A 13977-nucleotide genomic window follows, 5' to 3' on the forward strand; every position below is an offset into this window, starting at 1 on the left:
CGTTATTATCAATCAATTTCAAAATCGTGGGGTATAACCACTCGTTTCGACAATTAACGGTGTCTAAACTTTTGAAGAAAAGCCACTGAGGGCGAAAGATATTTTTGAGAAAAGGTTTTTGAAAAGGTTTGCAAACATAAGAAGGTTTTTGAAAAAGGGAGAAGATTTTGAAAATTTAAGAATGGGAGGAGATGAAGAGGCTAACCTAGTGCATAAAATAAAAGCTAAGGAAAGAAACGGTCTAACCAAATAAGAAGCCAACACTCGACATTAAGAGCCAAGGTAGTTTTCCCATCCTTTGGATTTATCAATACCAACACATTAACACTTGGGGATCCACATGAACTTATTGTCTTAGCACCATTTTTCATTAAGCACATTAAGATTCTGACGAAAATTGGGCAGAGTAACAGCTGTTTTCGGGTAAAATCCTTATCTCAATGCCTTGGAATTAACCATCAAGGGCTTTCAAGGAAATACCTGCACACATAAACATACAACAGAACAATGCCAGACAGACAGAACAATCACAGGATAGCAATAGAATGAGTCCAGAGGTACTAGGTCCATAAGTCCGAATCTCCAAAGCGCTAGGGATAGTAACCGATAGTCCAAAGAGAGCCTTATGTGTTTTTTAGATTTTGGTTATTTATTAGTGTTTTAACGAAAGAGTAAAGTATGGTCCAAGTGGACAAAAGAAAAATAACGGAAACATAAACATATGTCCAAGTGGACAAAGAGAAAATAGCGGAATTATAAACGTCCAAATGGACAAAGAGAAAATGGCGGAAAGTAAATATGATGAAATGATAAAGTAAAGCGATAAGGCGAGAAATATAAAGAGCGGTAATATAAAGAGCGGTATAGTAAAGGTGCGGAAATTAAAATTAGTTGTTAAATGTTAAAGATAACCATCTTGAAACTTGTCAAGTATGTTATCAAAGTTAGTAGGAAGATCTATGGTGAGTGAATGATGTACTCGGATTTAAAGTCAATGGGGCTTATCAGAAGCTTGATAAAATCATAGCGACTACACGATAAAAACCTCCACAAGTCTTAAATCAACCGCATACAATTCTCTTCCATGTTTGATCTTTTATCGAGTCGGGACAAATGTAGGAGAACTCTCCATGTATCAAGATCATCAATCAAAGAAATAAGAAGGAGAAGAAGAAATGATCTAGCCTTTATCAAGAATTCATAGAATTCTCAAGATATTAAGACTTTCATCGATCAAAAGCAAATATGATGAAAAGATAATAAGGAAAACAAATTGATCTAGTCTTCATCAAGAATCCATAGAATTCTCAAGATGTTAAGACTTTCATCGATCAAAGAAAACAAGATGAAAAAGATAAGAATAGAAACAAATTGATCTAGTCTTTATCAAGAATCCATAGAATTCTCAAGATGTTAAGACTTTCATCGATCAAAAGAAAGATAAGATGAAACTAAGAATGAAAACACAAAAGATAATCAACTCACACTATCATTAATATCATTCATCTAATATTATGGATTAGGTCATTTCAAACCTATCAACATCCTAGATCCAATGATATTAATGAAGTGGAGGAAGTAGGAAACCAAAACAAGCATAAAAAAGGCAAAAAACCACATTCTGCCAGCAGGAAATCGATTTCATGCAGAGGGAAATCGATTTCCATAAGGCAGTTTTCAAAAAAACAAGTTACGTACAGCATGAAATCGATTTGAGCCTTAAGGAAATCGATTTGACCAGTGCAAATTTCAGCAAAAACAACATTTAAAGGCATAAAACTTGACTTAAGCAAACATACAAACACCTTATGATCACATATCAATTGGAGCACGAATTTTCCATCAAATCACCATCAAATAGCACCAATATAGCATCAAAGATGCATCACACACAAGCAACAAAGATCTACATCATGATATACAAAAAGGATGAATAAAATTACCAAATCTTGAACAAAACTTAGATCTACTTCAAGAATCACCAACACAAATCTTGATCTCTCAACAATTGAAGAAAAAAGAGTGAAATAGATGGTGGTTTAGCTCAAAGTTTGTGAGGTTCAAGATGTGACTCACAAACTTTATGAAAGAACAAAGAGCTTTGGTGAATTTGGTAGGGATGAGGAGAGAAATTGCAAGGGGTTTTTTGGCTCTCAAAAGCTTGAGAAATGAGAGAGTAGTGGGCTCTATTTATAGGATGAGAGCAAGAGTAGTGGTAGTTTGGTCTTTTTGCATTTGATAATTAGCTTGTGTTTAATTGGTGATTAAAGTGGCAATTAAATGGTAAAAAGTGGTAAAATGGGGTTTAAGTGGGTTTAATGAAGAGATTAATTTTGATGAGGTGGAAAATTGGTAAAATGATCAAAAATAATCAAAGAAAAAGGTGCCAAAATGATGTCAAGCTTCCCTCCTTATATTTTTGAATTTTGCCTTAAGGAAATCGATTTCCCCAGGAGTGAAATCGATTTCACTCTGTTCCAGAAGAGAATTTGGCGCAAAATACACTAGGGAAATCGATTTACCCAGGAGGGAAATCGATTTCATGCTGTCCAGAATGTGATTTTGTTGAAGATTGCTGCAGGGAAATCGATTTACCCAGTAGGGAAATCGATTTCATCAGTCAGAAAAGTGAAAAATGCCTTGTTTATTGCATGTCCTGGCTTGGTACCTACAAAACAAAAGCCTACAAAGAAATAAAGCAATGTTTTTGGTATTTGGGTTAGTATAAAACAAATAAAAAGCTAGAAATGCTCGATGGTTCCCCTCAAAGGAAAAATGATACCTCAAGGTTGTGATCTTGATTGATGATTGAAATGCAAATGATGTATGATCTTAGGGTCAAAAATTGGGGTATGACAGATGCCCCTATTTAAGTTTCTTCTTTCCGGAGATGTGAGGGTTAAAATCCTCAGCTCGACGTAATTGAAGAGACTTAAATATAAAATACACAATTTTTGAACCTAAGGTATAATGCGATGCTAATGGATGCATCAAGTATGCTTATGAAAATAGAGGGGGAATATAATGCCACTGGGGGGAACAAAAGGAATGAGCGATAGACTCGAATGAAAGGAGTGGCTAGGGAAACAAGATACTACTGGTTATCCGTCAGGGTGACAAGAAATATCCAGCAATACTTAGAAAGGGAGGGATAAAACCCAAGTTAGAAGTGTAGTAAGAACGTCTAAGAGTGGCATTAGACGATGAAAATCAACAGAGATATTCAAAAGTGGCATTGAATGAACTCTGGAACACAAACATATTGGGTAGAAACGTCTAAAAGTGGCATTAGACGACACCAACCATCAGAGACATTCAAGAGTGGCATTGAATGAATCTGAAAAAGGGCCCAAACTCTGAGGAAACAGCGGAGACATCCAATATTTGTTTTGGATGGAAGGAGACCAACAAGATTCAATAGTGGCTTTGAATGCAAAAGGAGACCTACAAACCCGAAGATACGACAGAGACGTTCAACAGTAGCTTTGAACAAAAGGAATCCAAACTCTGGAAAACATCGGGAACAATCCAATAGTAGCTTTAGACAAAAATGGAAACCAAAGAGATTCAATAGTGGCTTTGAATGCAAAATGGAAACCTGAACCCGGAAATACATCAGAGGCGTTCAACAGTAGCTTTGAACAAAATGGAAACCAATTCGGAAAATTTGAGCAACCATTCAGGAGTGGCAATGGATGGAAAACAAACTCAATAAACATCCAATAGTGGCATTGGACAAAAAGAATGTTATTCCAGCTCAAAGACATGAACGTCATTCAATAGTAGCTTTGAAGGAGGTGAGAAACATTTTAATGGGGATTGTGACATCCAATAGTGGCTTTGGATAAAAAGTGAGAAATGACATGTCCAAGAGTAGCATTGGACAGAGAGAAAAGTTTACACATCCAAGAGTAGCATTGGACAGAGAGAAACAGGCAGACGAACATCTACTTTGGTATGTGCCAAGTAAGTTGGACTTAGATCTCAAGGTAAAATGTTGATAACAACAGGACCTCGGAGAATGTAAATGAGTATGAAATTTGTTTCAATGCGTGATGTTGAATTTTTCTATGCATGATATATGATCAATGCAATGCAATTGTTTGTGACAACTGAGGGAGACTCTTTTGTGAGGCACGATAGGAACTCTGATTCCTCAACACGGGAACTCTGCCAATTCTGCTTACGAAGAAGATGCTTGGACATACTTCTATTACACTGGTAACTGTATCAAATCGATGATCCTTTGAGAAGGGCTGATAAAACTGCTTGGGGATTGCTGAAGAAGATTGCCCCTGATTCACTAATTGTTGCAAGTTAACTGATCATGGCTTCAATTCTTGAAATGCATGTTGGGATGGCTTGCCCCAGTACAAGTATTGAAATGATATTCTGATCAACAAATCTTGAATGAACAACAGGATCTTGAAATAACATGCCCCTGATAGGATCACTGATCAAGTTTCTCGACTGTTTGAACTTCCTGAAAAATGAGTGCTTACTTGCAAACAAAATGTTCATTCAAGAATGGTAATTTTAATGCAATGCTCAAAGAATATTTTTGAAATCAAAATCATTTTTGGAATGATGTTATTGATGTAAAGCAAATGGAATCACAGGTAAAAACATAAAGGTTAAGACATTCAAGTGAAAGATAAAGCAAAGATATGGTATCAAAGCAAATGATTGGCAAATCTCATGGGAGTCAGCTTACGCAACCTTGTTGTAGTATGCTTTCAAACAAACCTTGCCTCAATTAGGTCTTTTAAAGGTTGTAACGTGGCCAGGTTCACGGTTTAAGAAACAAAGGATATAAGGCTCAAAATTTGATTGTTCCCACCCCCTTCGTGATGATCTCCAGTCCTACAACTCAGTTAATTCAACTTATGCATTCAGGTTCCAAGAGACTTCTGGAATTGCACCTTTGATAATGATGATAGTTCACAAGCAAAGAGAACTTTTGAGATTGCAGTCACTTCTTCCTTTTTGTTGTCACAACATTTTGTTGCTTGAGGAATTTATTGACTTCTCTTTTTTCATCTTTTTCTTTTGATATCCCTAACTTTTGCCTGAACTGTTTTTTTTTTATCTTACAGTCAGCGGGATGCCCTTATTTTTGCCTAAGTCATCATTTTTGGTTTTGACTTAGCAGGCTTTTCTTTGTATACATTTTTTTGATACATTTTTTTTGAAAGATAGTGACTGCCTTGCTTAATGATTAAGATGAACCATCATTGGCTTTTAATTGACATCTCCAACATTTCTTTGATGTATGCGGAGGAAAGCTTGCGATTGAAGCACTTGTTGAAAGGTGTACTGAATGATTCTCTTAAAATAGAATGCACAGCCAAATTAACTGAGAACTACCCTGCCCCAGGTTAAAAATACGGGTTTTTCATACAGAAAGAAACTCCAACTTCGAAGGCTCAGAGGGGTTGACAAGGGATTAACTTCCTTATTTCTCCAGTGTTTGGGAATTGAAACAATGCCTGTACATCATCAGCAGAGTTTTATTCGAAAGCATACAGTTCAACAACTTGGGTATTTCGTTGTCATCATCCTCCCTCCAATCTTTGCATAAAACACAAGTTTGATAGAGAAAGCAAATGGAAGAAAAAGTTTTGTAAAATAAGGTATAAATATAAACACAGTGGATGTTAATGAATTCAAAATATGCAATGCTCATTTCATTAAAATCACCATTCAGAAACAAACAAAGTCTAAAAGTAAACAGTACAATAAAGGAAAAACAAACAGTACAGAAACAAAGCCTAGTGACTAATCAGCAACAAAGATGAGCTATCTTGTCTGAAACACTTGGCTTTAGGAATATCTGGCTTTGATCTGTCTTCAGCCACTCTGTTCTGGCAAAGGATTAGTGACAACATTGGGACCCATATCCCTGAAAGATAGCATCTTTGCTCTAACCAACTCTTGCACTAAGGCCTTCAAAGCATAGCAGCCTTCTAAATCATGGCCAGCACCACCCTGATGAAATTCACAATGAAGATCAGGCCGAAATCCTCTTGAGGGGGGGTTTCGAGGAGGAGGCATGGCTCTTGTTGTAATCAACCCTTTCTGGACCAAAGCAGGATACAGTTCTGTATAAGTCATGGGAATAGGATCATAAGTTGTCCTACCACGATTCTGATTCTAATTAGCAACCTGAGATTGAGGAACTTGAACTTGCACAGGAGCGACAGCGGCTACATAAGGTTGATCCCCATTTTGAGGTTTACGACGAGATCCCCTTCTATCATCAGACACAGCATTGGTCTCATTCTCTTTCTTCTTGTGGAAGTTTCCATAAGGTTTCTTCGATCCACCAGAGGATTCAGCAACATTAGCAACTTTCCCATTCTTGATTCCCTCTTCAAGTCTCTGGCCAATAGTAACCAAGTCTGTGAAGTTTGAGGACACACTTCCAATCATTTTCTCCCAGTAGAAAGGGGAGAGAGTATCCATGAACATTCCAGTCAATTCTTTCTCAGCCAATGGTGGTTCAACTTGGGAAGCCAATTCTCTCCAACGTTGAGCATATTCTTTGAAAGACTCTTTTTCCTTCTGAGCCATGTTTTGCAGTTGTCGGCGATCAGGCGCCATGTCCAGATTGTACTTATACTGCTTCATGAAAGCATCAGTCAGATCTTGGAAACAATGAATGTGATTACTCTCAAGTCCCATATACCATTTCAGTGAAGCTCCACTCAAACTATCCTGAAAGCAATGGATAAGCAATTTATCATTCTGGGTATAAGCAGCCATTTTGCGATAGTACATGGTCAAATGGCTTCTTGGGCAAGTGTTCCCCTTATACTTCTCAAACTCAGGAGTCTTGAATTTTGCAGGCATGACAAAGTTGGAAACCAAACACATATTCTCAGCAGCAATTCCAAAGTAATCATTGCCTTCCATGGCTCTTAGGCGCTTTTCTAAAGTATGATACTGCTCTTTGACATCTTCAATGTCTCCAGCATCTCCTTGACTTCCATTCTGGGAACGGACAGCTTGATATTCAAACAGAGGATTCACATAAGTAGGCTGAGCAACAGTGTGCACAATAGGCTGAGATTCAGTGAAGACAAGAGCATGAAAAACTTGGTTTGAAGCTTGACCAATCACAAGTTGTGAAGATTGACCAATACCAGGAGTCTTCTCATATGGAGGAGTGTAACCATGTGGCAAACCAAACTCTGGCCATGTAGAAGGTGGTTGTTGAGTAGGTTGAGGGTCAACATCAGCACTTGAGACTTCAACAATGACAGTTTTCTGAGGCGGTTCTCCTCTAGCAATCAAAACTTGCAGCATTTCAGTTAGCTTGGTCATGCCTGACTTCAACTCATCAATTTCCATTCTGACCTCTGCATTGTGTTGCTCTTGGTATTCCATTCTCAATCTGACGTTGGCTCTAGTTCCGTACTTGTGTGGAGGAATCAGCTTGACGGTAGACAAACTCTGAAGATGGAGACAGACAAGGATAAGTTTTCTGGACAACCTGGATGTATGTATGCAAATGATGCAATTGTTGTTTTTTTGTTTTTTTTTTAATTTATTTGATTCTCAAGGAATTCAAGTTATTAATTTGTAAACATCAAAACATGAAGGAAGTAAATCCTATATTGGATCAAAGCTTTGATCAAGTTATCATCAAGATCAATCATCCATTTTGGTGGATTAGAGTTTTCACCCCATCAACACCCAAGATCCATTGAGTTTGATGAAACTTATGATGTTTACAAAGAAAGACCTATGAGTTCCTTGGAAATCAAATGAATGCATGGATGCATGGTTTATGCATCAATCACAATCAAGATCAAACATGGTCGCACAAACAGGGTTCAAAGGTTCGACGTCACGAGCATGGAGTCAAAGTTAAGAACCACCCACAAAGGTATGAACTAGGGAATTTTGTACCTGCCGAACGGGTTCTACAAAGGTTCCCAGAGTTTTCAATCTTCTATTGGATACTACCGGCACGCACAATTGCTCATGGGCGCCAATAATATGCCTAAAAAGACCTCGTCTGAGCGTAGTATCGCATGACAACAAGCTCAAATTGGTACTTGATCTTGTTTCTGCACTACATCCTAAAAAGGCTTAGATTGGTTAAAAGGGGTTCTAGGTCATTCAGCTTCTACGGACACTCACTATTGAAAGTAATAGCGTTATCACGATGATTCGTAACAACATCTACTACCTTCCATGAGGCCTCCACTGATTGGGGTTCCACCATATGACGCTCATGCTAGGGATTGCTCCTGACATGCGACTATTGGTCTTACCACCTCCTATCTCAAGTTACTCACAAAAGTTCGGGTTAGAACTTTATCTCATCACAGAGGAACCATCGAGCACCAAAAAAAAAAAAGAAAATAAACAAACAAAGCACACAATAATATATACAGATAAAACACACAGATAAACAAAAATAGGCTTAACACACTTAAAACTGCATCCCCAGCAGAGTCGCCATTTTTCTGTAGCGGGGAAAATCTGATATCGAAGCCATTGGATTGACTCGAATCAATATTCCGTTTTGAAATCGCCACCGCGCTTTATTTTTTCAAAGGAAAAGGGAAAAGAACGTAAAACCCAAAGTTTTGTTTTTAAAGAAAAACAAGAAAGAGAACTCAGGTTCGGGTGTTGATTATATGAGGGGAAGGTTTAAAGCACCCCTCATATCCGTGGTACTCCACGGGAACCTTTTTGAAAATCTGTGTTGTGTGTGTGCTAAAAAACGGTTTGTTTTATTTTCAAAATAAGCTCGGCAAAGCGTTAAGCTTTGGGCCTACATACCTCCTCGGTGCAATGGAGAAGTCAGAGCTAATGTAGTTCCGCTTTTGGGAAAAACGTTTTTTAAAACGAATAAACACTTTGTTGTCGTTAGAGAGAAATACTCAGCCATTGATCTTGAGCATGAGAACAAACGAGTTCTTTGCATCGCAAATGAAAGAAGGGCGCCAACTCGGATAAAATCAACGAGTATGCCACTAGCTCTCTCACGCGGAAAAGATCTCGTTATTATCAATCAATTTCAAAATCGTGGGGTATAACCACTCGTTTCGACAATTAACGGTGTCTAAACTTTTGAAGAAAAGCCACTGAGGGCGAAAGATATTTTTGAGAAAAGGTTTTTGAAAAGGTTTGCAAACATAAGAAGGTTTTTGAAAAAGGGAGAAGATTTTGAAAATTTAAGAATGGGAGGAGATGAAGAGGCTAACCTAGTGCATAAAATAAAAGCTAAGGAAAGAAACGGTCTAACCAAATAAGAAGCCAACACTCGACATTAAGAGCCAAGGTAGTTTTCCCATCCTTTGGATTTATCAATACCAACACATTAACACTTGGGGATCCACATGAACTTATTGTCTTAGCACCATTTTTCATTAAGCACATTAAGATTCTGACGAAAATTGGGCAGAGTAACAGCTGTTTTCGGGTAAAATCCTTATCTCAATGCCTTGGAATTAACCATCAAGGGCTTTCAAGGAAATACCTGCACACATAAACATACAACAGAACAATGCCAGACAGACAGAACAATCACAGGATAGCAATAGAATGAGTCCAGAGGTACTAGGTCCATAAGTCCGAATCTCCAAAGCGCTAGGGATAGTAACTGATAGTCCAAAGAGAGCCTTATGTGTTTTTTAGATTTTGGTTATTTATTAGTGTTTTAACGAAAGAGTAAAGTATGGTCCAAGTGGACAAAAGAAAAATAACGGAAACATAAACATATGTCCAAGTGGACAAAGAGAAAATAGCGGAATTATAAACGTCCAAATGGACAAAGAGAAAATGGCGGAAAGTAAATATGATGAAATGATAAAGTAAAGCGATAAGGCGAGAAATATAAAGAGCGGTAATATAAAGAGCGGTATAGTAAAGGTGCGGAAATTAAAGTTAGTTGTTAAATGTTAAAGATAACCATCTTGAAACTTGTCAAGTATGTTATCAAAGTTAGTAGGAAGATCTATGGTGAGTGAATGATGTACTCGGATTTAAAGTCAATGGGGCTTATCAGAAGCTTGATAAAATCATAGCGACTACACGATAAAAACCTCCACAAGTCTTAAATCAACCGCATACAATTCTCTTCCATGTTTGATCTTTTATCGAGTCGGGACAAATGTAGGAGAACTCTCCATGTATCAAGATCATCAATCAAAGAAATAAGAAGGAGAAGAAGAAATGATCTAGCCTTTATCAAGAATTCATAGAATTCTCAAGATATTAAGACTTTCATCGATCAAAAGCAAATATGATGAAAAGATAATAAGGAAAACAAATTGATCTAGTCTTCATCAAGAATCCATAGAATTCTCAAGATGTTAAGACTTTCATCGATCAAAGAAAACAAGATGAAAAAGATAAGAATAGAAACAAATTGATCTAGTCTTTATCAAGAATCCATAGAATTCTCAAGATGTTAAGACTTTCATCGATCAAAAGAAAGATAAGATGAAACTAAGAATGAAAACACAAAAGATAATCAACTCACACTATCATTAATATCATTCATCTAATATTATGGATTAGGTCATTTCAAACCTATCAACATCCTAGATCCAATGATATTAATGAAGTGGAGGAAGTAGGAAACCAAAACAAGCATAAAAAAGGCAAAAAACCACATTCTGCCAGCAGGAAATCGATTTCATGCAGAGGGAAATCGATTTCCATAAGGCAGTTTTCAAAAAAACAAGTTACGTACAGCATGAAATCGATTTGAGCCTTAAGGAAATCGATTTGACCAGTGCAAATTTCAGCAAAAACAACATTTAAAGGCATAAAACTTGACTTAAGCAAACATACAAACACCTTATGATCACATATCAATTGGAGCACGAATTTTCCATCAAATCACCATCAAATAGCACCAATATAGCATCAAAGATGCATCACACACAAGCAACAAAGATCTACATCATGATATACAAAAAGGATGAAGAAAATTACCAAATCTTGAACAAAACTTAGATCTACTTCAAGAATCACCAACACAAATCTTGATCTCTCAACAATTGAAGAAAAAAGAGTGAAATAGATGGTGGTTTAGCTCAAAGTTTGTGAGGTTCAAGATGTGACTCACAAACTTTATGAAAGAACAAAGAGCTTTGGTGAATTTGGTAGGGATGAGGAGAGAAATTGCAAGGGGTTTTTTGGCTCTCAAAAGCTTGAGAAATGAGAGAGTAGTGGGCTCTATTTATAGGATGAGAGCAAGAGTAGTGGTAGTTTGGTCTTTTTGCATTTGATAATTAGCTTGTGTTTAATTGGTGATTAAAGTGGCAATTAAATGGTAAAAAGTGGTAAAATGGGGTTTAAGTGGGTTTAATGAAGAGATTAATTTTGATGAGGTGGAAAATTGGTAAAATGATCAAAAATAATCAAAGAAAAAGGTGCCAAAATGATGTCAAGCTTCCCTCCTTATATTTTTGAATTTTGCCTTAAGGAAATCGATTTCCCCAGGAGTGAAATCGATTTCACTCTGTTCCAGAAGAGAATTTGGCGCAAAATACACTAGGGAAATCGATTTACCCAGGAGGGAAATCGATTTCATGCTGTCCAGAATGTGATTTTGTTGAAGATTGCTGCAGGGAAATCGATTTACCCAGTAGGGAAATCGATTTCATCAGTCAGAAAAGTGAAAAATGCCTTGTTTATTGCATGTCCTGGCTTGGTACCTACAAAACAAAAGCCTACAAAGAAATAAAGCAATGTTTTTGGTATTTGGGTTAGTATAAAACAAATAAAAAGCTAGAAATGCTCGATGGTTCCCCTCAAAGGAAAAATGATACCTCAAGGTTGTGATCTTGATTGATGATTGAAATGCAAATGATGTATGATCTTAGGGTCAAAAATTGGGGTATGACACCTTATTCTTCCCCCTAGACTCAATATCCTAAAAGAATATGGTTGTTACCGTTTCAAAATTTGAGTTTAATTTGGGATCATAAAATTTTAGCCCCTATATCTTTCAGAATAAAAAATAAAATAGTTGCTCATTGTTCAGGAGTTCAATTTCTTTTCATTTGGCCTATAAGGCCTTGCATCAGTTGGACATCCATATACATGAAAAAATTACAGACAAGGCTTTCGCCCAGTCCAAAGTTTATAAGGTGTTTTGGCAGCTGACTTTGTTAGCACTCTATTTTAGAATGTAAACTACAGTATTTAGTGTCTCTCCCTAGAGTGACTCTGGCATGGTAGAATGACAAATCATACTCCTTCATATCCTTAATACTCGTTCAACTCTATAATTATAGATGTGACCTTGGCGCTTGTGTAATAATGCTCCTAAATTGTTATTATTAGATTTACGCTTATTACCACGTGATTCCAAATTTAAGGATCCACTATAGGTAGCTATTGTGTCAAGAAAATATAGATTATCATGACTCATAAGTGAACCAGTTCCAACAATATCTGAATTAAAAGACAAATTGAAAATGTTGTTTCCAAATGAACATAAATAACCTGATTTTTCCAAATAAGAAACTAAAATTAAATTCCGTCTAAATGAAGGAACCACAAAATTGTCTTTCAAATCCAAATAAAATTTGGCACACATCAATAATCTAAAATGCCTTGTGGTTTCCACCTCCACTGACTTGCCATATCCCACATAGATGTATCTTTCAACATTACTTGGCTTACGATAGTTCAAGAAACCCCTTCATTGAAACATTGATGTTAGTAATTGCTCCAAAGTCTAACCACCAAGTGTTTCCAAGTACTGAAGCTAAATTAACCTCAAAACAGACCAAACTATGACTCATCTGATTGGAGTGATCCCACTTCTCATTATCTTTCCTCTGTTCAAAGTTACTAGATTTTGAAGGAGAATGTGGTTGCTACATCCTTAATGCAAGGTCAAAATTCATGCAGCGAAGAACAATTTCCATGTTCTCATTCTATTCCTTAAAATTTGTCTTATTAAAGACCTAAATCTTATTCATGTTTGCAGATATCGAAGCAATTGAAGCAGAGAACAGAAAAAAATATCATAAATATACTTACAATAAAAACTTAACCTAAGTCCTTAATTTGTTCAAATAATGACATAGTACATCTCAAGATACCTAGGGCACCATCAATATCAAGTCTTCGGACAATAATATTAATAGTGGTATTCTTATTGTAATTATCAAACATTGACAATAAAACATGTCAAATAATAAACCCTTCCTTGAATTGATTTATCATTCACATGTGAAACCTTATAATTATCACACTTTATCATCACATGTGTGTATGAAACCCGTCCAAACATCAATTACCCTTTGGGTCAATTGACACTCGCATGGATAAACACACACAAAAGTAAAATAAAAATATATTCAAGATTTCTCAGGAGTAATCTCCGTGAAAGAGGTCACTTTGGTGACTTTTCATTTCAATTAACTCATTTAAATGGTTAAACTATTGTATCAAATGCAATCCATAGTCAAAATTGAACAAAAATGTACCAAAATTAACAGATGAAATAACTAACGGACACGGCCATACAAACCAGCACACCTTTGTTAAAATTATGTAAGAAAAATATATTGCAGAATTTGAATACTGGTTTATTGAGTTGAAATGCAGTTAAATACAAGTGTAAATAACTGATAACCTAGAAAATAAAGGAACCACAAATTCCACTAAATTCACGCTTAACAAGTCCTAATAACATGGATTCTCCTAAAGAATAGGTAAAAATAACAAACTTAATTTATTAAGGAAACAAACTACTAGAAACTTAATACCCTCCCTTAAACTGGATCATATATATAATATTAATCAGTTTAAAACTAGACTTGAACAAACTCCAAGTAATCCATGTAGCTTTGCAAATGCTTCCAGCTTTAAAGACTTGGTCATGATATCAGCCACTTGGTCTTCATTTCGACAATACACTAAATCGATAATTCTATCAATAACAAGATCACGAAGAAAATAATATTGTAAATCAATGTGTTTACTTCTCCCATG

This window comes from Vicia villosa, linkage group LG1, assembly GCF_029867415.1.
Source record: "Vicia villosa cultivar HV-30 ecotype Madison, WI linkage group LG1, Vvil1.0, whole genome shotgun sequence".
Taxonomy (NCBI): Eukaryota; Viridiplantae; Streptophyta; class Magnoliopsida; order Fabales; family Fabaceae; genus Vicia; species Vicia villosa.